At 45.6% G+C, this 21,492-nt stretch overlaps 1 pseudogene; it reads left to right on the forward strand.

Annotated features, from left to right (window-relative positions):
• LOC128408778 (zinc finger protein 729-like) overlaps nucleotides 1-21,492 on the forward strand; it is a 117,700-nt pseudogene that overhangs the window by 23,718 nt on the left and 72,490 nt on the right.

Genomic DNA, 21,492 nt, shown 5'->3' on the forward strand with positions numbered 1-21,492 from the left:
GCTGGACCATAAAGAAGACTGATCGCCGAATAATTTATGCGTTTGAATTATGGTGTTGGAGGAGGCTCTTGATTGTTACATGGACTGCAAGAAGATCAAACCTCTCCATTCTTAAGGAAATCAGCCCTGAGTGCTTACTGGAAGGACAGATTCTTAAGCTGAAGCTCCAATACTTTGGCCACCTCATGAGAAGAGAAGACTCCCTGGAAAAGTCCCTGTTGTTGGGAAAGATGGAGGGCCCAAGGAGAAGGGGACGACAGAGAACGAGATGGTTGGACAGTGTTCTTGAAGCTACGAGCATGACTTTGACCAAGCTGTGGGAGGCAGTGGAAGATAGGAGTGCCTGGCGTGCTCTGGTCCATGGGGTCTCTCTAATCCACTTTTAAAAGGCTTGCTAGACCAAACCTTACATGGGAGGTTTGTGTGAGGAGATGTCACCCCTCCCATACCCAAGAATCTCCTGATGTTCTCTACTGATTCTTCAGAGAGGAGGGGCGGTTTTCTGCTCTCTACTTATTCCGCTCCAGCCTCACATCAAAGTGTCATTCAGTGTGTCGGAGAGAGAGGGACTGAGTGTTAGAGATCGTGTGTATAGATAAGGTTGCTGCTAAGAGCAGCTGCAGGCACTCAGTGCAGTTCAGCATTCATTTTCAGTTTAGACCTCATTTAGCTCTGTATATAGTTGTGTATTATAGTTGTAGATAGAATAAAGAAGATATTCTACAGAGCTGCTCTCCAAGTCTTTTATGCTCTGCTATACTCTGCTGTGCCATGACTGTCTTCTTGTTGGAGTGAATCCGGTGCTCACAACTCTAAGCTGTGAGTCCACAGCACTTTGACCTGTTCCTGTGCAGAAGGTGGTCTCTGGAAGTGCTACCCAGCTCGCCTAGCCCAGTCGGGGCTGAGGTGGATGAGTCCAGTTGGTGGCACTGGCTCAAGGGCGATGCTGACATCGGTTATGGGCCCAGTCGTTGTCCCAGTCGTCTGACCAGTCGTTCCAGTAGTCCCAGTCGCCAGAGGTTTCTGTTGCTGATTGCCGGACAGCGGAATGGACGCTGCATGCTGGACTGATTTGCGGTGCCCAGAAGCAGAGCTGTTTCGGAGCAGAGTGTTTAAGCTGCTGCTGTTGCTGTTGCTGCTGCTTGATTTATGGTGGTATGTTGCTGACTGCAAAGAGAAGAAGATAGCATCCCTGTTTGCCTGTTAATTGTGCTCTGAGTGGGAGAGAGAGTAGCTGAAGGAGTCCAAGGCTTTATCTTGCTTTAAGTAATAGCAGACATGGCCTGTGCACATTCTGGCCAGATGGCTCTGTCCTTTCCTCTCCTCATGCCTGAAACCTATGCAGTATGGCAGGTCAAGATGAAAGCGCTTTTACAAAGGGAAAAGCTATTTCACACTATAGAAGATGACCCTCCCGATAAGGATGATGATGACTGGCCTGAGTGGCATGCTGCAGACATGAAAGCCCAAGGGACAATTGTTTTGAGTGTTGCAGACCACTTGTTGGTGAATTTAGAGGGTCAAGAGACTGCACGAGCTGTTTGGCATAAGCTGAGAGATATGCATTTGAGGCAGAATGCTGGTTCCAGTGTGATTTTCTTCAAGAAGCTGTGCAGGCTGCAGTTGGAGAAAGGTGGTGATTTGCCTAGCCATCTATCTCAGTTAAAGCGTCTCAGACAGGACCTTGTTCAGCAAGACCAGGCTATTTCAGAGGCTGTGTTTGCAATGCTGATGATAAACAGCCTAGATGAGTCTTACGATGGAGTAGCTGCCCAGATTTCTACGATGCCTTCAGACCGGCTAACGGAAGATTATGTGTCTAGCGTGCTCTTGAATGAGTGGGATCGCAGACAGGCTGTTAGAGAAAGCCGGGACTGTGCTGTTAAAAATGTGCTTGAAAATGTGCCTGAGTCTTCAGCAGGGAAAGTGAAAGTGAAACTGCTGTTAAAGCACTAAAGTTGCGGCGGTGCTTTTTGTGTGGAGTACAAGGCCATTTGAGTTTCCAGTGCAGCAAGAGATCTTCAAAGAAGAAGGGAAGCTTCAAAGGCAGAGGGGGAGGAGGACGAAATCCCCAAGCACCTGCTACTTCAAAGGCTTTGATCTCTCGCTGTTCCAATCAACGTGGGCGGAGTTTCTTTGTAGTTGACTCTGGCTGTTCCAACCACGTGACCAACGATGAAAGTCTCTTTGTTCAGCTTGAGAAGCAAGAGAAAGAAATTCATCAAGCAGATGGGACTGTTCTCAGGAGTTTGGCTAAGGGAACTGTGTTTTTAAAGAGCCTGAATGCAACAATTAAGAATGTCCAGTATGCTCCTCATATTCAGGACAATCTGTTGAGTGTGTCCCAGGGGTTTAAGGTGGTTTTTGCTAGATCTCGTTGTGAAATTCGTCAAGATGGCAAGCTCATTCTGTATGCAAAATGTGTTAATGGTTTGCACCAATTGCCTTTTGTTACAGGTACTGCAGAAGCAACTGAGAAAGAGTGTTGCAATTTATCAGTTGATAAGAATGAGAAGTTGCATGACCAATGTATTCATTATTACCACTGTGTTTATGGTCATTTGAATTTCCAGGCTGTGGCAAAAATGCCTATTATGGTTGAGGGAATGAAGTTGAAGGAATGTCCCTACCACATGAAATGTGTTTCTTGTGCTGAGAATAAGGCAAGGCAAGCTCCCAAAGGTACAGAGTCTGGGAGAGAGGCCAAGAAACCATACGAAGTCATTCATGCAGACTTAGTGGGGCCTCTAGCGCTCTCTAGAGGCAATTCAAGGTTTTTTATGGTGTTGATAGACTCCTATTCAAGATATGAATGGGTCTATATGTTGCAGAAAAAGTCCGAAGCCTTTACCAAGTTTTGTCAGTTTTGTAAATGGCTCAGGAATGTACATAATGAGAATGTACGTTGTCTTTTCAGTGACAGGGGAGGTGAGTTTTGTTCAGAAGAGTTTGAGAGTTTTCTTTCTGAACAGGGCATTGAGCATAGGACTGCCACGCCCAGATCACCCTGGCAGAATGGTTTATGTGAGAGAGTAAACCAGACCCTGCAGCAAGGAATCAGAACACTGTTGCATGATTCGGGGCTGGCCAATCCCTTTTGGGCCGAAGCTCTTTTGTTTTTCTGTCACGTGTTTAACAGGAGGTATCATTCCCTGTAAATTGCACCCCGTATGAAATGCTTCACAAGAGGAAGCCGAATGTAAAGCATTTAAAAAATTTTGGGTCGGAGGTTTGGGTGCACACCTCGCAGGGTGACAAACTGAGTAAGCGTGGAGAACATGGTGTTTTCGTAGGATATGAGAAAGGATCTTATCGTGTCCTCATCACAGACACGAAAACCATAAGGCTGACCAGGAGTATTGATGACAATCCGAAATGGGACAAAGTTGGCATTTTTCAGAGCCTTCCCATTTGTGATGATGGTGCAAAGGGGGCAAAGACAGTTAAGAGGGAGGCAAGTGCTGTTGTAGCTGACGATAATTCTGATGCCGATGTAGATTCAGATGATGGCACAGATTATCAGAGCCCAAAGCCTCAAGTGAGTCTGACGCAGATTAAGACTTAGCAGCTTCATATACTTTAGCTCCCCATTCTCCCAAAGAGGAGGAAGCACCAGAACAAGAAGATCAGAGAGTTCTGCGCAGATCCGAGAGAACAACCAAGGGTGTACCACCGAAAAGGTTTTCTGAAGAGTTCGCTAGGGCTGCGGTCACAAGCAACTCTGGTGCGGTTTTTGAACCAAGCATGAAATGTGCCGACAGTAATAGCACAAAACACTTTATTTATTTCCTTACCTGACCTTAAGTGGTTCATGTGTAATACGTTAAAAGGATCAGGATTGAAGGAGCAAGCATGTGTTTGAGTACAAAAGTGGTTTGTTCAAATCTGCCTAATTAGCAATGTTAATTTGTATCTGGGAGAAAAAAATGTGTATGAAGATTTTTCTAGAAGCTGCTTATTCATTAGTGTATTCACAGTGTGTATTTTGTTTAAACTACAGATTGAGGTTTGTGTTTTAACTCTTTCCCTAATGGTTGCAGTAACTGTTTAATGATGTGATAAAAGTGTCTTAGATAAAGGGGAAAAGAGATACCTGCAAATGTGTTAACAAAAGTTATAAGCAGAGGACAACTTTTGGAGTGTGTGCGTAAGTTACAGTTATGTTTAGATTCTTGAATGGTCAGATGAAATGGGGGAGGATGAGGAGATTTCACCCCTCCAATATCCAAGAATCTCCTGATGTTCTCTGCTGATTCTTCAGAGAGGAGGGGCGGTTTTCTGCTCTCTACTTATTCCGCTCCAGCCTCACATCAAAGTGTCATTCAGTGTGTTGGAGAGAGAGAGACTGAGTGTTAGAGATCGTGTGTATAGTTAAGGTTGCTGCTAAGAGCAGCTGCAGGCTCTCAGTGCAGTTCAGCATTCATTTTCAGTTTAGACCTCATTTAGCTCTGTATATGGTTGTGTATTATAGTTGTAGACAGAATAAAGAACATATTCTACGGAGCTGCTCTCCGAGTCGTTTATGCTCTGCTATACTCTGCTATACTCTGCTATACTCTGCTATACTCTGCTATACTCTGCTGTGCGACGACTGTCTTGTGGAAGTGAATCCGGTGCTCACAACTCTAAGCTGTGAGTCCACAGCACTTTGACCTGTTCCTGTGCAGAAGGTGGTCTCTGGAAGTGCTACCCAGCTCGCCTAGCCCAGTCGGGGCTGAAGTGGATGAGTCCAGTTGGTGTCACTGGCTCAAGGGCGATGCTGACATTGTGATCATATCTCCTGCTATTCTTACTTTACCTAAACAGCTGCAGATGACTCTGAATTTTATCAGAGCAGAAGCTGTGTCAGAAGAGGTGACCTTCCACCAACCCCCGTTTTCCTCCTCTAAATTGCCTCCATTTCCAAAATGCTCTTTTCTCCCCACTGAGGTAAAAATCTTGGTATGTCCTGCAGCCTCAGCAATCCCAAGTGTAGTTGCATTAAATAAGACTGGCCTACCGACTTCCGGTCAGCGCCAGCGACCAAAATGGCGGATTGCCTCTGAGCTCTGGAGGCAATCGGCTTTTGCGGAGCTGGGTTCCACCGCTACGGCAAAGCGGGGACCCGAAAAAGTCACAGGCGGGGAAGCCTGTGAACCGGAGGCTCGGCGGGCTCCATTTGTGCCCCCCTCCGCTGCGAAGGAGCCTTTTTAAAGGCTCCTGAACAGACCGGGGGAGAGCGGCGCAGAGCTGAGAGCCGTCTACACAACCGTCTCCGCGAAGCGAAGCCGCACAGCCAGGGTCGGAGAGCGCTGATTTCTTCGCTGGAAAATTGGACACTAAAAAAGAATTACCCGTGAGTAGGATTTGAAGAGCTAATTGGAATAAATTTATAAAGAATTTGGCACCGAAACGGGAAAGGTAAAAACAGGAAGTCTGCCTTCCCGGACTGTTAAGAGATCAAAGCAAAGAGACTTCAAAGCTTTGACTGAGAAAGACGTTTCTGAAAGGATTAAAATCCAGCACCAAAAAGGAAATTCGCCCCTCTGCTTGCAGGGACAGGGGGGAGTGATTTAAGAGACACCTGTCCTGCAAAAAGGGAGATTAAAAGTATATTTGCCGACTTTAAAACCTGGAAACAGACTGCCTTTGACAGGGAAGCTGACCAGTGGGAAGAACTGTCAAACTGCAAGGGTAAAAGTAAAAAAGTTTTGATTCAACTCTGTAAAGGATACTTTGTTTAGAATTATATTGGAAACTAAAGTAACTTTTTAAGACTTTGAAAATTGGACTTTAGTTATTGGGGACCTATTAGGACTTTATTTGTTTAAAAGTTGCAAAATGAAGCTGGAATGTGTCCCCTAGAGGTACCATGTTGCAATAACATCTGAGTCAAGTAACCAAGCTGTGGAAAATTCCTTCTTAAAACAAACTTCCTAGGCGTGGGACTGACCTTGGGTTGTGAATGAGAGTGTTATGGCAGATGGAAAAGGGAAGATAGAGCTGACACAGGAAAAAACCACCAGGTCTGGTAGACAATACAAGACTGACACTATACATCAGAGAAGGGCCTCAACAGCTGGGGTAGCGGGTACAGCAGGAGTTGCTGCCTCACAGGCAAAAACAAAAGCTATGTCAGCTGAAGAGTTATTGGCTCAAGCATTAGGCAGGATAGATGCATCTTTGGAGAAATTAGCCAATCAGGTTGCAGAGACAAATAGACAAGTGGCAGAGACAAATAAACAAGTGGCTGAGACAAATAAACAAGTAGCTGAGGCCTCAGCAAAAATTGACCTGAACACTTCAAATATCAATGAATTGGGAAAAAAGGTGAACTCTAATACACAGTCTATTGAAAAACTATTGGAGGAATCGGCCTCAACTAGAAAGCTAGCGGAGGAAGCTAAGGATATTGCAACCGCTACCCAAGAGAGGATACCACCGGTATATAAGAAATTAGAAGAGCACGACCTGACATTGTCTATGATAGAGTTACAAAGGAAGGAGAGGAATTTAAGACTAAGAGGCGTACCAGAAAGCGAGAAAGATAACTTGGTAGACTTTCTCACAAAGGAACTGTTACAATTTTGGCAGCAAGACCCAGGGGAGGAAGAATTCAAGATAGTGAGCGCATTTAGACTTGGTAGAAGACAAGGAAAGAATAAAGCAAGAGACTGTTTGATTACTTTAAGAACAAAGGATGAAAGGGACAAAATTCTGAACCTGCATTACCAAAGAACTCTGGAAATTGAAGACGCCTTTGTGGAAATTTTCAAGGATATACCTAAACATATTTTGGACGTAAGGGCCTACTACAGAGATTTGGTTGTTTTGCTGAGGAGAAATAAAATACTTTTCAGGTGGGAATTTCCCCAGGGTCTGTCTTTTAAATTCAGAGGGAAAAAAATAAGAATAAGGACAGTAAATGACAAGGACAAGTTTTTGAAAGACTACGAAGAGGATCTACAGAAGGAAGTGGAGTCTGGAGAGGACCCATCGGCGTTAGGAAAAGGAATTTTGGACATAGCAAATTTATCATTTGGATTCCCTGGTTCAGGGAAAGACAAGCCACTGACAGAAGAAGAACAACAACTTGGTGCAGTGGGAGGGAAACCTAAATAACCAACCATGTCTCTGCAACTTTTAAGCTGGGATTGTAACAGACTGAATTCCCCTAGAAAGAGAAAAGCTGTCTTTCACATATTAAGAAAAGAACAATTGGATTTGCTTTGCTTACAGGAAACACATGTAATGAGGCTACACAGGAAAATACTTATCAATATTAGGACAAGAGTTTATTTCGTCTGACAAAGTTAAAAAGAGAGGAGTGGTGATATATGCAAAGGAGAAACTTTTACTGAAATTTATTTTTAAAGATGAGCAAGGAAGATATTTGGCAATTGAAATTCAGTCTCAAGGAGAGAAATTTTTGATAGTAGGGGTGTATGCACCGAATGAGGGGAAATCTGATTTCTTCAAGAAGTTGCATGAGACGCTTATGGACTTTATGGACTACAATATAATTTTGATGGGAGATATGAATGGAGTTGTATCTACTAATATGGACAAGGCGCAAAAACAGGTAGTCACCAAAGATGGTAGACTACCAAAAACTTTCTTTGAAATGACTGATAACATGGACTTGACTGATATTTGGAGAATTAAGAACCCCCTGGGGAGAGAGGGAACTTTTTTCTCTGAAGCCAAGATGACATGGACCAGAATTGACCAAATTTGGATTACTAGAGGAATGGCACCGAAGATAAAAAAAGTGGAGATCTGCCCTAAAACTTGCTCTGACCATAATGCTGTAAAGATGGAGATGAAACAAACAACAACCGGCACCTTTAGATGGAGGATGAATGACACCTTATTCAGAGATGAAGAAGTGTACAACAAGGCCCAAAAGACTTTAAGAGACTATTTTGAAATAAACTTGGCAACAAATGTGGAAAAAAGAGTAATCTGGGACGCAAGTAAAGCTGTGATGAGAGGGTTTTTGATACAACAGAATGCATTGAAAAAGAGAAGGCAAAATGAGAAAAAAGATAAAATTTTGGAGAAAATAAGAGAAGGTGAGAAAAAATTGAGAGCCAAGCCAAAGTCACAGGAGATTTTAAGAGAAATAAAGGTTTATCAAATACAATATATGGAACTGATGAACCAGGAAATAGAATGGAAAATCAAACAGATGAGACAGAAGACATTTGAATCGGCAGACAAATGTGGGAAATTACTGGCTTGGCAACTGAAAAAAAGACAAAAACTAAACACCATTACAAATTTGGAAGTAGAAGGAAAAGACATACATAATCCAAATGAGATTAGAAATTGCTTCCAGAAGTATTTTAAACAATTATATGCACAAGGGCCACAGAATGAAAGGGGTATTGATGAATTTTTAAAAACAAATGGATTACAAAAAAATTCACAAGAAAGTAAAGTATTGTTGAACTGTAAAATTTCTGACCAAGAGATAGAAGGTGCCATTCTAAATATGCAGCTGGGCAAATCTCCGACACCAGATGGGCTGACTTCCAGATATTACAGATCTTTGAAGGACTGGCTAATTCAACCTCTGAAGGAGGTCTGCAATGAAATTTTGGAAGGGAAAGGGGCACCAAAAACGTGGAAAGAGGCCTATATTACACTTATACCGAAAACAGAGACTGAAAAGACTCAACTTAAGAACTACCGTCCCATATCCTTATTAAATGTGGATTACAAAATTTTTGCTGATATTTTGGCCAAGAGACTGAAAAGAGTATTTGTAATGGGAAATGGTGTTGCTCATGCGTAAAACTCCAAACTGCTCCAAGCAGGTTATATAGCTCAAACTTTCCCTGGTTTGACAGCGCCTTGCAACGCGACTGTCTTAATCACTGGCAGAATCCGTCAGTGGGTGTTTCCTGAACTTCTTCCAACATAAAAATTCCTTGACAGCCAGTCTCCGCCTAGCTTCTCTGCGCGGAAGCCTTCTGCGCAGAGTAGGCGTGCCAAGCGGAGGTCCTGCGCTCTCCCCACTGATCTCACTGGAAGAGTCTCGGAGCCTTCCCTCCGAAGTACTCTCAGCCTCCCCTTTCTTCCTGGTGTCACCTTGGTTTCCTTCCCCAGCGGAAGCTCTCCCTCTCTCCTTGCTGGTTCCCTCCCCTGCATCCTCGGAGCGACTTCCCTCTCCGTTGATCTCTGATGTCAGTTCCCTGACATCCACCTCCCTCCCAGGCCCCTCCCCCTCCCCCTCCCGTCCCGGGGACTGTGAAGCGGGAAAGCCCCAGAAGGAGCTATCCTCCTCCTCAGATGATTCCAGCACCGCTCTCCACCTGCTGTTCTCTCTTTCCTCAGCCCAATCTCCCCAGTCAGATTCCTCTTCCTCGGATCTCTCCCCTTCCTCCTCTTCTGAGGCGGGAAATCCCACAAACTCTTCTTCATCCTCCGTGTCACCAAATTGCTCCTCCCAGAACCTCCCTAAGGGCTTAGGCTTCCTTGGAAACCTGCGGTGAAATTCCTCCTGCAGATACTCATCCCTGATCTCTTCTGCCGGAACCCACGTGTTCTCTGATTTGGGTTCCCCCTCCCACGCCACCAAATATTCCACCCTCCTCCCTCTCCACCTGGAATCGAGAATTTCAGCTGCATGACCACTGAGTTCCCTTTCCTCTACCCGGGGATGCTTGGGAGCTTCTCTTTCTTGTCCCATAGATCCTTCCCTGTACGGTGAGAGTAAGGACCGGTGGAACACCGGGTGCAGTTTCATGTTGGTGGGCAATTTGAGTCTAAAGGTCACAGGATTAACCTGTTGTGTGACCTCGAAAGGTCCCAATCGCCTTGGCCATAGTTTCTTACACCCCCCTTTGAACGGTAACCCTTGGGTAGACAACCACACCTGGTCCCCCACTCTTATAGTTTCCCCTTCTCTGCGGTGCTTGTCTGCCTGCCTCTTGTACGCTTCCTTCGCCCGCTCCAGGTTAACCTTAAGTTGTTGGTGTAAAGCCTGCATTTCTTCCACAAATTGTTCGGCTGCCGGTACACTCCACCTTCCCCCCTCCTCCCCTGGGAAGGCCCTGGGATGACACCCGTAATTGGCCATGAATGGACTCATCCCCGTGGACACATGTTCCACATTATTGTATGCAAATTCAGCCAGCGCTAGTTTGTCCACCCAATCGTTCTCCCTTTCGTTGACGTAGAAGCGTAGATACTGTTGAAGTATGCTATTAGCTCTTTCTGCTTGTCCGTTGGTCTCTGGGTGTCTGGCCGTCGAGAAACTAACTTCAACTTCCAGCAGACTCATACGCTTCCTCCAGAATCTGGAAGTAAATTGGCGGCCTCTGTCGGATAAAATCCTCAAGGGGGCACCATGCAACCTGAAGACGTGATCTACAAACAGCCTAGCTGTTTCCTCTGCAGTCACTGCATGCGAGCAAGCAATAAAATGGCACATTTTGGTCATCAAGTCAACTACCACCATGACTGCTGTTTTCCCCCTGGACTTGGGTAAATCAGTCATAAAATCAATTGATACCCCTTCCCATGGTCTTTCTGGTGTGGGCAAGGGTTCCAGTAACCCCGCGGGTGCTGCCCTCTCCCCTTTAGCTCGCTGGCAGCACTCGCACCCCCGTACGTATTCCCGCACATCCTCCCTTACCCTTGGCCACCAGAACTGCCTGGTGACAAGCAACATGGTTTTGTGTTGACCGAAATGTCCCGCCGTGGGGTTGTCATGCAGTTGTTTGAGTATTCTTCTCCTCAAGTCTCCTTCCGGTATGTACAACGCACCCTTATAGTACAAAGCCCCCTCCTTAACCTCAAAACCCCTCTGATTTTCGGCATCTCGAATCTCCCTGATCTTGGTTTGGGCGTACTGGTCATCCCTCGTTAAACCGGCTAGTTCTTGTTTCCCTACCAACACTCCCCCACACACCCACCGGTCCTCGGGTATGACATGACGTACTTCTGGTACTTCCTCTCCTTCCAAGTACTCCGGTTTGCGAGAGAGAGCGTCTGCTCTGACGTTTTCCCTCCCCGGCACGTACCTAATTTCAAAACAAAACTTGGAAAACTCCTGTGCCCACCGCACCTGTCTTTGGTTCAGGACTCGCGCAGTCCTCCAATATTCCAGGTTCTTATGATCCGTGCACACCTGGATTTTGTGCTGTGCACCTATTAGAAAATGTCTCCAGCGGCGAAAAGCCTCATGAATGGCCAGCAGTTCCCTGTCGTACACCGTGTAGTTTTGTTCTGACTTGTTCAGCTTCCTTGAGAAAAAGGCGCACGGCTTCCACTCTCCCCGATTTCCCTGCTGGAGCAATACCGCTCCCACCGCTCTGTCTGACGCGTCTGTCTCCAGCCTCATCGGTTTCTGCAGATCCACATGTAAGAGTTGCTCTTCCGAAGCGAACGCCCTCTTTAGCTTTTCAAAGGACTGCTGAGCCTCTTCCGTCCACTCAAACTTCTTCTTGCTGCTGAGGCAATCGGTTATGGGTGCTGTTAAGTGGGCGAAGTTCTTGATGAACTTCCTATAGAAGTTGCCAAACCCCAGGAACCTCTGCACGTCCTTCCGGTTCTTGGGGGTCCTCCATTCTAGCACCGCTTGCACCTTGCCTGGGTCCATGGCTAAGCCTTTGTCAGACAACCTGTAACCCAGGAACTCCACCTCTCGGGCATGGAATTGGCATTTCTCCAGTTTGACCCACAACTGGTGCTCCTGCAGCCTTTTCAGGACTTCCCTGACGTCCTTTATATGCTGCTCTTCGTTCTCCGAGTAGATTAGCACGTCGTCCAAGAAAGCTACGCAATTCTTGTACAGTAGGGACCCCAGCACGTGGTGCATGAAGGCTTGAAATGTGCTTGAGCCTGATTGTAATCCGAAGGGTATAACTAAGTACTCAAAGGCCCCCAGAGGGGTGAACATGGTGGTTTTCCATTCATCCCCCTCCCTCATCCTTATCAAATTGTACGCCCCCCGAAGGTCCAACTTGGTAAAGACCTTCCCTTTCCTTACTCTGGCCAAAATGTCATCAATTCTGGGCATTGGAAATGTCACTGGTTCCGACACCAGGTTCAACCTCCGGTAGTCAACGACCAACCTGGGCTCTTTAGAGTCCTTCTTGTCCACAAAGAACACTGGACTGCCCCCCACCGCCCTTGATTCTCGTATGAAACCCCTCTTCAGGTTCTTGTCAATAAAGTTCCGCAACTCCTGCATCTCCCTGTCCGACATGGCGTACAGCTTACCCACAGGCAGCTGAGCCCCTGGGAGTAGGTTGATCTGACAGTCAAAGGGCCTGTGAGGGGGTAGTTTATCAGCCTCCTTCTCACTGAAGACTTCTTCCAGATCTGCGTACTGAACTGGTATTCTCCCCTTTTCTCCTACCGCCATCCCTGCCACCCTTGCTACTGCCATCCTTTGGGTCTCCCCTCCATGGCAGTGCTCCACGCAGTAAGCAGATCCAAAGGTGACTGTCCGCTGGTGCCATCCCACCACTGGGTCGTGCAGTGCCAGCCAACTCATTCCCAGTATGATTGGTGGTCCTGCTAGTGTGGCTACATGAAAGGCAATTGTCTCAGTGTGTCTGGCAACCCTCATTTTCATGGGGGGGGGTCTGGTGGGTCACTTCCCCCCCCAGAAGTTCTCTACCATCAATGGTCGTTACTTGCAGGGGGTGTTCTAGAGGCACTACTTGGAGCTGGTGCTCTAGTGCAAAATCCCTGCTAAAAAAGTTACAAGAGCTGCCTGAATCCAGCAACGCCTTCACCTTAATTGGGTGTCCGTTAGGGAGTTCTAGTATCACCTCTATGGCTATGGCAGCTCGGGGAGGGTCTGGTTTGGGCACCTTTACTGGTTGCTCGCCTGGCTGCTGTGCCCACTCTCGGGCAGACAGGCATTCCCGTTTCCCTGCTCTTTATTTCTTTCCTCCTCCCCCTCCACTGCCCCCACCATTCCTTGCCACGCCTTCTTCTGCGGGCAGACTCTGGCAAAATGTCCCGGCTGCTGGCAGAGAAAGCATTTCTTAGTCGTTTTCCCCTCCTTCTTGCAAACCTCGCTGGAGTTTGAAACCCCGCGCGCGCGCGCTCCTCCAATCTCCATTGGTTACGCGGGCGGCGCGGGTTGCTCAGGCACGTCCGGAATGCGGTTGTCATACCAACGCTCTGCTCTCCCTTCCCGCCTTTCTAGAGCGCGCGCCTCTTGGCGTACTCCCACCGCCAACGCCATCTTGGTCAGCTGGTCCATCAATTCCGGACGGGGCGCGCGGGAGAGTTCATCTTTTACGCAAGGGGATAATCCTTTCTCAAATAACATTTGCACTGGCGCAGAACCAAGTTCCCACCCAAGTCTATGAATCAGCATCGCAAATCGTGACCAGTACTCTCTCACTGATTGGTTCCCTTGTTTGCACCCCATCAGTTCTTTGCGGGTCACGCTCTGCTCCACATCACTCGAGAACATATGGTCCATGGCGCTAAAAAATTTTCTCAAATCCTTCAAGGCAGCATTCTCCGACGCCATCAAGGGTCGGATCCAATCTCTGGCGTGCCCTTCCAGATGCCCCACCACGAAGGCTACCCTCCCTGCATCGTCTACAAAGTCCTCGTATTGCAGGTCCAGCGCATACTGCACTTCTGTCTTAAATGCATTATAGTCTCTGGGATTGCCCCCAAACTTCTGCACTAGTCCCGGTACCTTCCTTGCGATGGGTGTGGGCTTCCCCTGGGCATCCTGAGTGCGCCTTTCATCCAGCCGCGCCGCTAGTAGGGCAAGTTGCTGCTCCAACTCTCTGTTTCTCTCCTCGAGAGTAGGTCCTCCTCTGCCCCCCTGTTCTCCGGCGCCGGCTCCTCCAGTTTGACTCATGATGCTGCCCCTGTTTCTCTGTGCACGAGCAACTCAGACGACTGACGGATTGCTGTAATGGGAAATGGTGTTGCTCATGCGTAAAACTCCAAACTGCTCCAAGCAGGTTATATAGCTCAAACTTTCCCTGGTTTGACAGCGCCTTGCAACGCGACTGTCTTAATCACTGGCAGAATCCGTCAGTGGGTGTTTCCTGAACTTCTTCCAACATAAAAATTCCTTGACAGCCAGTCTCCGCCTAGCTTCTCTGCGCGGAAGCCTTCTGCGCAGAGTAGGCGTGCCAAGCGGAGGTCCTGCGCTCTCCCCACTGATCTCACTGGAAGAGTCTCGGAGCCTTCCCTCCGAAGTACTCTCAGCCTCCCCTTTCTTCCTGGTGTCACCTTGGTTTCCTTCCCCAGCGGAAGCTCTCCCTCTCTCCTTGCTGGTTCCCTCCCCTGCATCCTCGGAGCGACTTCCCTCTCCGTTGATCTCTGATGTCAGTTCCCTGACAGTATTGATTGAAGAGATTCATAAGGACCAAGCGGACTTTCTACCGGGAAGACACCTATCTGATAACTTGAGGAATGTAATTGACATTTTGGAAAAGTTAGAAGTGAACATAAATACTAAAGCGGTTTTGATATTTGTGGTCGTGGAGAAAGCCTTTGACAACATTTCTTGGAGTTTTATGAAAAAGAACCTACAGGGTATGGGGGTAGGCCAAGGTTTTGAAAATGGTATAGGTGCAATATATTCTGAACAAAAGGCTAAATTAATTGTAAATAATGTGGTTACGGAACAATTTAAGATAGAAAAAGGGACACGACAAGGGTGCCCAATTTCCCCATTACTTTTTATATCGGTCCTGGAGGTTTTGCTGAACATGATCAGAAGGGACCGGCTGGTTAAAGGTATTCAGTTTGGAGTCAAACAGTATAAATTGAGAGCATTTGCAGATGACCTAGTCTTGACATTACAGGAGCCAGAATCTAGTACTAAAAGAGTTCTAGAATTAATTCAAGAGTTTGGTCAGGTGGCAGGATTTAAACAGAATAAGTCAAAAACTAAGGTTTTAGAGAAAAACTTAACATTGTTTGAAAGAGAGAAGTTCCAGAATGAAACAGGCTTAACTGTTGTGAAGAAAGTGAAATACCTGGGGATTAATATGACAGCTAAAAATGGGAATTTGTTCAAGGATAATTATGAAAAATGTTGGACAGAAGTGAAAAAGGATCTAGAAATTTGGTCTAATCTGAAGCTTTCCTTGTTGGGTCGAATTGCAGCTATAAAGATGAATGTATTGCCTAGAATGTTGTTTTTGTTTCAAACATTGCAAATTGTGGACAAGATGGACTGTTTCAAGAAGTGGCAGAAAGATATTTCTAAATTTGTCTGGCAGGGCAAGAAGCCCAGGATAAAATTTAAGATTTTAACTGATGCAAAAGAAAGGGGTGGATTTGCCCTGCCAGACTTTAAACTTTATTATGAGTCAGCAGCGTTTTGCTGGCTGAAAGAGTGGTTGCTTCTTGAGAACACAGACATTTTGGACTTAGAAAGTTTTAACAATGTTTTTGGGTGGCATGCATATTTGTGGTATGACAAGGTTAAAGCACACAAAGCGTTTAAAAATCATATTGTTAGGAGATCTCTGTTTAATGTCTGGATTAGATATAAGGATTTATTGGAAAATAAAACCCCAAGGTGGTTGTCGCCAATGGAAGCGAAAGCTCAGAAAAAGCTCAATATGGAGGCCAACTGGCCGAAATATTGGGAAATTTTAGAACAAGAAGGAGACTTGTTCAGGTTGAAACTACAGAGTTTTGAGAAACTAAAAAACAAAGTGCAGGACTGGCTACATTATTATCAGATAATGGAGGCTTACAATCTGGACAAGAAAATTGGCTTCCAGGTGGAAAAATCTAAATTAGAAACAGAAGTGCTAGAACGTAAAACTAAGATCTTGTCAAAAATGTATAACTTGCTGTTGCAGTGGAATACGCAGGATGAAACGGTTAAATCTGCAATGATTAAATGGGCACAGGACATTGGTCATGACATTATGTTTGCTGACTGGGAACAGTTGTGGACCACCGGTATGAAATTTACGGCATGTAATGCCTTGAGAGAGAATATTATGAAAATGATATATAGGTGGTACATGACACCAGTCAAGCTTGCTAAAATTTATCACTTGCCCGATAAGAAATGTTGGAAATGTAAGGAGACTGAAGGTACATTCTTTCACCTTTGGTGGACGTGCCCAAAGGTTAAGGCTTTCTGGGAGATGATTTATAATGAAATGAAAAAGGTATTTAAATATACCTTTCTGAAGAAACCAGAGGCCTTTCTCTTGGGCATAGTCAGCCAATTGGTGCCAAAGAAGGACAGAACTTTTTTTATGTATGCAACAACAGCAGCAAGAATACTTATAGCAAAGCACTGGAAGACGCAAGACCTACCCACTCTGGAAGAATGGCAGATGAAGCTGATTGACTGTATGGGACTGGCAGAATCCGCGACCAGGGAGAAGCGTCGGCAGAAGAAGATTGGAAGAAATTTAAGGACTACTTAAAGAAACACTGTAATATTATTGAATGTTGAAGGGGGTTGGATTGAAACTAAGTGGTCTTTAGCTGTTATGGTAAAAGAATATGGAAGAAATGTTTTTCTTTTTTTCTTTTGTTTAAATAATGTTTAAGTTATAATAATTTAAGAAGTTGAAAATAAGGTGTTAGCTAATTGTGAAACTAAGAGATTAGGATTTGCTGGATAAATAATTTGAACTAGAAAACAAGAAGGGGAGGTATGAGGAAGTCAAGGAACTATGGTTTTGAAATTAGGCTTTGAAAATTTTGTGTTTTTAATATTTTTTCTTTTCTTTATGTCTTCTTTTTTTGTTTGTATAAAATGGAAAACTTTAATAAATATTTTATATATATATAAAAAAAGACTGGCCTACCTTGCAAGGTTGTTGAAATATCTATTTAGATAATGGCCAGGTTCAGATCACTGAATCACAGCCTGAAAAGCTGGGTTACAGTAAATAAGCACAGTTTTTAATGCATTGCTGCAGCAAAGTTACGCTGAAGCCTAAGTTGACCCAAGTTTAAAACAAAAAACTCTAGCCACCACCCCAGTCTCCCGGCCCCCACAACCAGAATGCATCACTCCAGGAAGGACTCTCACCCACCCTTTTGTGAGAGAGGGGAAAAGAGAAGGACTCTAAATGGGTAGTTGCACGAATTTACCAGCTGTGGTCCTGCACTGACAGCAAGGCTAACAAACGGGAGCTGGGAATGTGCTCTTGCCATCTCCCCCTGCACCTCCCTCCTGACCTAATTGTCCCAGCTTACCTCATGATTGGGCCGGCCCTGAGGGTGAACTGTGATGAAACCAGGCAGTCTCTTATAAGCCATAACTAACAAACTTTCCATTTTGCCCAAACCAGGAAACTACAGCTGCCAGCTTTGGAACAAGCTGGGATATTAAGCTAACTTCAAACTGTGCTTGGTCAAAACAGGAAACTCTGGCTGATCAGTGGCTTCGTGGTTTGACTGTTCCCACTGATAGCAGTAAAAATAGGAAGCCCTGTTGCATTCGAAGGGGTTGTTTGGACAGAGTCTCTGATCAGCATGCCTAGCAGAACAGGCTTAAAAAGGTAAAGGGACCCCTGACCATTAGGTCCAGTCGTGACCGACTCTGGGGTTGCAGCGCTCATCTCGCTTTACTGGCCGAGGGAGCCGGCGTACACCTTCCGGGTCATGTGGCCAGCATGACTAAACCGCTTCTTGCGAACCAGAGCAGTGCATGGGAACACCGTTTACCTTCCCGCCGGAGCGGGAAGACCTATTTATCTACTTGCACTTTGTCGTACTTTTGAACTGCTAGGTTGGCAGGAAGCAGGGACCGAGCAACGGGAGCTCAACCCTGTCGCGGGCATTTGAACCACCGACCTTCTGATCGCCAAGTCCTAGGCTCTGTGGTTTAACCCACAGCGCCACCCGTGTCCCAGGACAGGCTTAGGAAGCAATTATTATTATTATTATTATTATTATTATTATTACTTGCATCCTGCCTATCTGACTGGGTTGCCTCTGCCCATCTGGGTAGCTTCCAACAAAATAAAAACCATCAAAAATTGCCTTGTAAAAGGCTGCCATCGGAAGTCTTCCATTTTGTAGAAATGGCCTTCCGTTTTAAAGAATTGCCCTCTTTAAGGAATCACATGGTGTAAACATGTATGTTGTCCTCTAGGTCCAAACACACACAGACGCACACATAGTAGGAGCAAGCAGTGCTCTAAAGTGCTTACCTTGCAAACTTGCCATCTAAGTTGTTTACTCCTGACCAAAGTTCCTGTTTCCCAAAAGGAGAGGAGGGGGAGCAGAGGAGAAAACGGATGGGTTTGAAGGCTTAATCTGCCTCTCTCCTCTGAGGACTCATACGGGGAAGAAATGATTTGAATGTTTTGAATGTGGAAAGAGCTTCAATGAAAGTCGAACACTTAGAATACACCAACGAACTCACACTGGGGAGAAACCATTTAAATGTATTGAATGTGGAAAGAGCTTCAGTCGAAGTGGGACACTTAAAAGTCATCAGCGAAGTCATACAGGGGAGAAACCATTTAAATGTATGGAGTGCGGTAAGAGCTTCAGTCAAATTGGACACCTTAGAAGACATCAGCTAATACACACACGATGAAAACTACAGGTGTATTGAATGTCGAAAGGGCTTCAGAGGGAGTGGAGACCTTAATATTCATTAGCAAATTCACACTAGGGAAACGATATAAATGTATGGAGTTTTCCACTCAGGGTTCACTACTTACATCAAGAAACTCATAAAGGGAGAAATCAGTTGTAAGTGCATGGAATGATGTTTTAGTGTTTGTACTTAAATTTGTATACGCATTTGTATGTATAAAAGTAATGAAGGTCATATATACTAAATGTACAAAATAAGTGACAACTTTTTGCTAGATAAACAGGGAGAGAGTGTGAATCTGCAATGCTCAAGGTGTGTGTTGAAGCTGTTGAGTTTTCAGGTCCGCCTTTCACTTCCAAAATGATGGGCTGCCCTTGTCTTGTAGATCAGCATTCCAGGCGCTCATTACTTGAACTTTGCATAGCCCATTGAAGACCTTTTTACTGATAGCATTTTCCAGCTGAATGAAAGGTCCCTGTGTTAAATGTTCATTTGAGATTGCTTTTGAAACTCATCTATTTTCTGTGCTCTTGTGTTCCTGTTTTGAGCTGTTTTTATTAAATATTTTCTGCATTGGCTTTTGACCTGTGGAAGGTGACCAGTGAGGGTGTTTATTGTGTTCCTTAGTTCACAGAAATGTTTTAAAGGAATGTGGAAGAATTAGGGCTAGGGGAGATGAGTGAAAGGGACTGAGGAGTGGGAGACTGATTTGTTGTGAATGTGGGAGGTGGAGAGGGAGAGAAGAGGGAGGTCCGTTATTTGGTCAGGGCTGTGGCTAAAGGCCTTGGTCCAGCTTTTCTGGGAATTGTAGTCTCAGGATGTCCAATTGTAGTTGGCTGAGGAGGCTCAGAAACTTCTAAGAGGTTCCTCCCAGAACTACAGTTCCCAGAGTTCCTAGGAAGCGAAGATGGCTGTGAAGTCTCTGGACAGGGGTCAGCAACCTAAGGGCCATGGGCTGGTTCCGGCCCGAATGGGTTCTGGATCAGTCCCACAGAAGGTCCAGAAATCGCTTCATGGTTCTGATTCATATAGTTTGGTCTGCACCATTTCTCTCTCTCTTTTTCTCTTCCTGACGGCGGCGCCTCCTCCCTCCCTTCTGGTTTCTCCCCCGCCCTGCAGAGGAAGGGGGCCAGCCTTTGATTGGTGCCAGCAGCATCGTTTCCCTCTGATTGGTTGCAGATTTCTTTCCTCCTCCCTCCCTCCTCCTAGAGCCTGGGCTTTGTTTGTGCCAGCGTGATTGCTCGACGGCCGCCATTGAAGGCAGCCCCTCTCCGGCCCTCAACTGGCTCACTGCTCCTGCCGCCGCAGGAAGTGGTTCTGTTCTGAGACACCGTCCCAGGGTTCTGGGGTGTATGAAGCCTTGTTTACCTGTTTTTAACTCTGCTTCCGAAAGCGTCTCCCCCTCCAATACAGGAGAGCGTTGTACATGCATAAGGAGCGGCATAAGGAACCGCTCGCTGCAGAAGGATGCGTGTTCTCCGCATTCCCATCTTGGAGGGGAACATGCTTTTGGTAATGGAGTTAAAAACAGGGAAACAAGGCTTCGCACACCCCAGAACCCGGGGAGAGTGTCTCAGAACGGAACCACTCGCTGCGGCGCAGAACTGAGACCTTCGGAACTTTATTATTTTTTGGTTTAATCTTTGGATCATGTAGTAACGAGAGAATGTGCACGTGCGCTCCGTCCTGCAGCGAGGTTTGAGGACAGTGATCCGGCCCTCGACTTTAAAAGGTTGCTGACCCCTGTCTCTGGGTGTGCAAAAAAGAATTTGGAAGTGTTTGTTTTCATTCTTGGGGGCCATGATGTTTGGCAATCCTCTCTTTTTCAAGAGCTAACTTCAGGGCTATGAGAGGCTAAGGAGAAGCCTTTTGTTTGTCACCGAGATGACAGCTAACTTCCTGCTCAGTGTGAGGAAGAGGAAAGCGGCACTAACTTCTTTTTAACACCACAGCTGCAGTCGATACGCTGCACAATCGAACGAAGTTCCAAGCAGCTTTATTGTACAAGGACAATGGAGCTAGGACAAATCTGAGGAGCTGAAGGACCCCTTAACGTTCCTCCCCCAGCCTCAGCAGTTTTTTGTCTTTTTGTTTTTGTACTATCGGTCACTCGATGTTTTAAATCCCCTGTTGCTTCTGTTATTTCTTTTTTTTTTTTTTCCTCCCTTTAAGTATTCGCCCAGGACGATATCTACCTTTACCTCCCCACCCCCATTTTATGTTGTTATTTCTATGTATATCATGCTATGGCCACACGGCTAATGCAATAAAATCTATTGATTGAGAAGCCTTTTGTTTGTTTTTAATAAAAAAAACCCTTCAAAGTGTGACAAATGTTTGTGGGGGCTGCATCTGTTGCTGCTGCTGCTGAGGGGTTCTCTGGATCTCAGCCCCAAATGTCTGCCTTGATGGTAGCAGGATGGGAGAAGTCAAGTGCCCAGAATCAAAAAGGAAAAGTATTTCCTGCATCTTTCTTGAACGAAATGGGTATGTTTGAAACCTCAGACAGAGTTCATGTTGACAGCATTGAAACTGTTGCTCATTAACCAATTAATGTCATATTTATCACTGCTGATGAAAAGAGTCTACCCTTCAAAGACACAAGGCGGTATTTCCTACAATATAATGATGTCCTAAACAAACAATCAGACCCAGGAACTCCAGCGGGTGCAGAATGCCACGGCGAGGCTCCTTATGGGGTCCTTGCCATGGGATCACATTCATCAATACGATACGATACGAATCTTTATTGTCATTGTCCCATACAGAACAACCAAATTGAAAAAATCTACATCAGACATTCAAAAACTAACAAACCTGCTATCCCAGTCTGGTTAATGCTTGAATGCATTGTAATTAAAAAGCTAAAAAGTGAGGTTTCTCTTAGACAAGAGGTTCCACTGACAAAAGCATCAGAGGAGTCTGTGATTTTTCCCAATAACTCATCTCCGGAAACAGAAGCTGCAGAGCTCTCACAG

Source organism: Podarcis raffonei, chromosome 2, assembly GCF_027172205.1.
Source record: "Podarcis raffonei isolate rPodRaf1 chromosome 2, rPodRaf1.pri, whole genome shotgun sequence".
Lineage (NCBI taxonomy): Eukaryota > Metazoa > Chordata > Lepidosauria > Squamata > Lacertidae > Podarcis > Podarcis raffonei.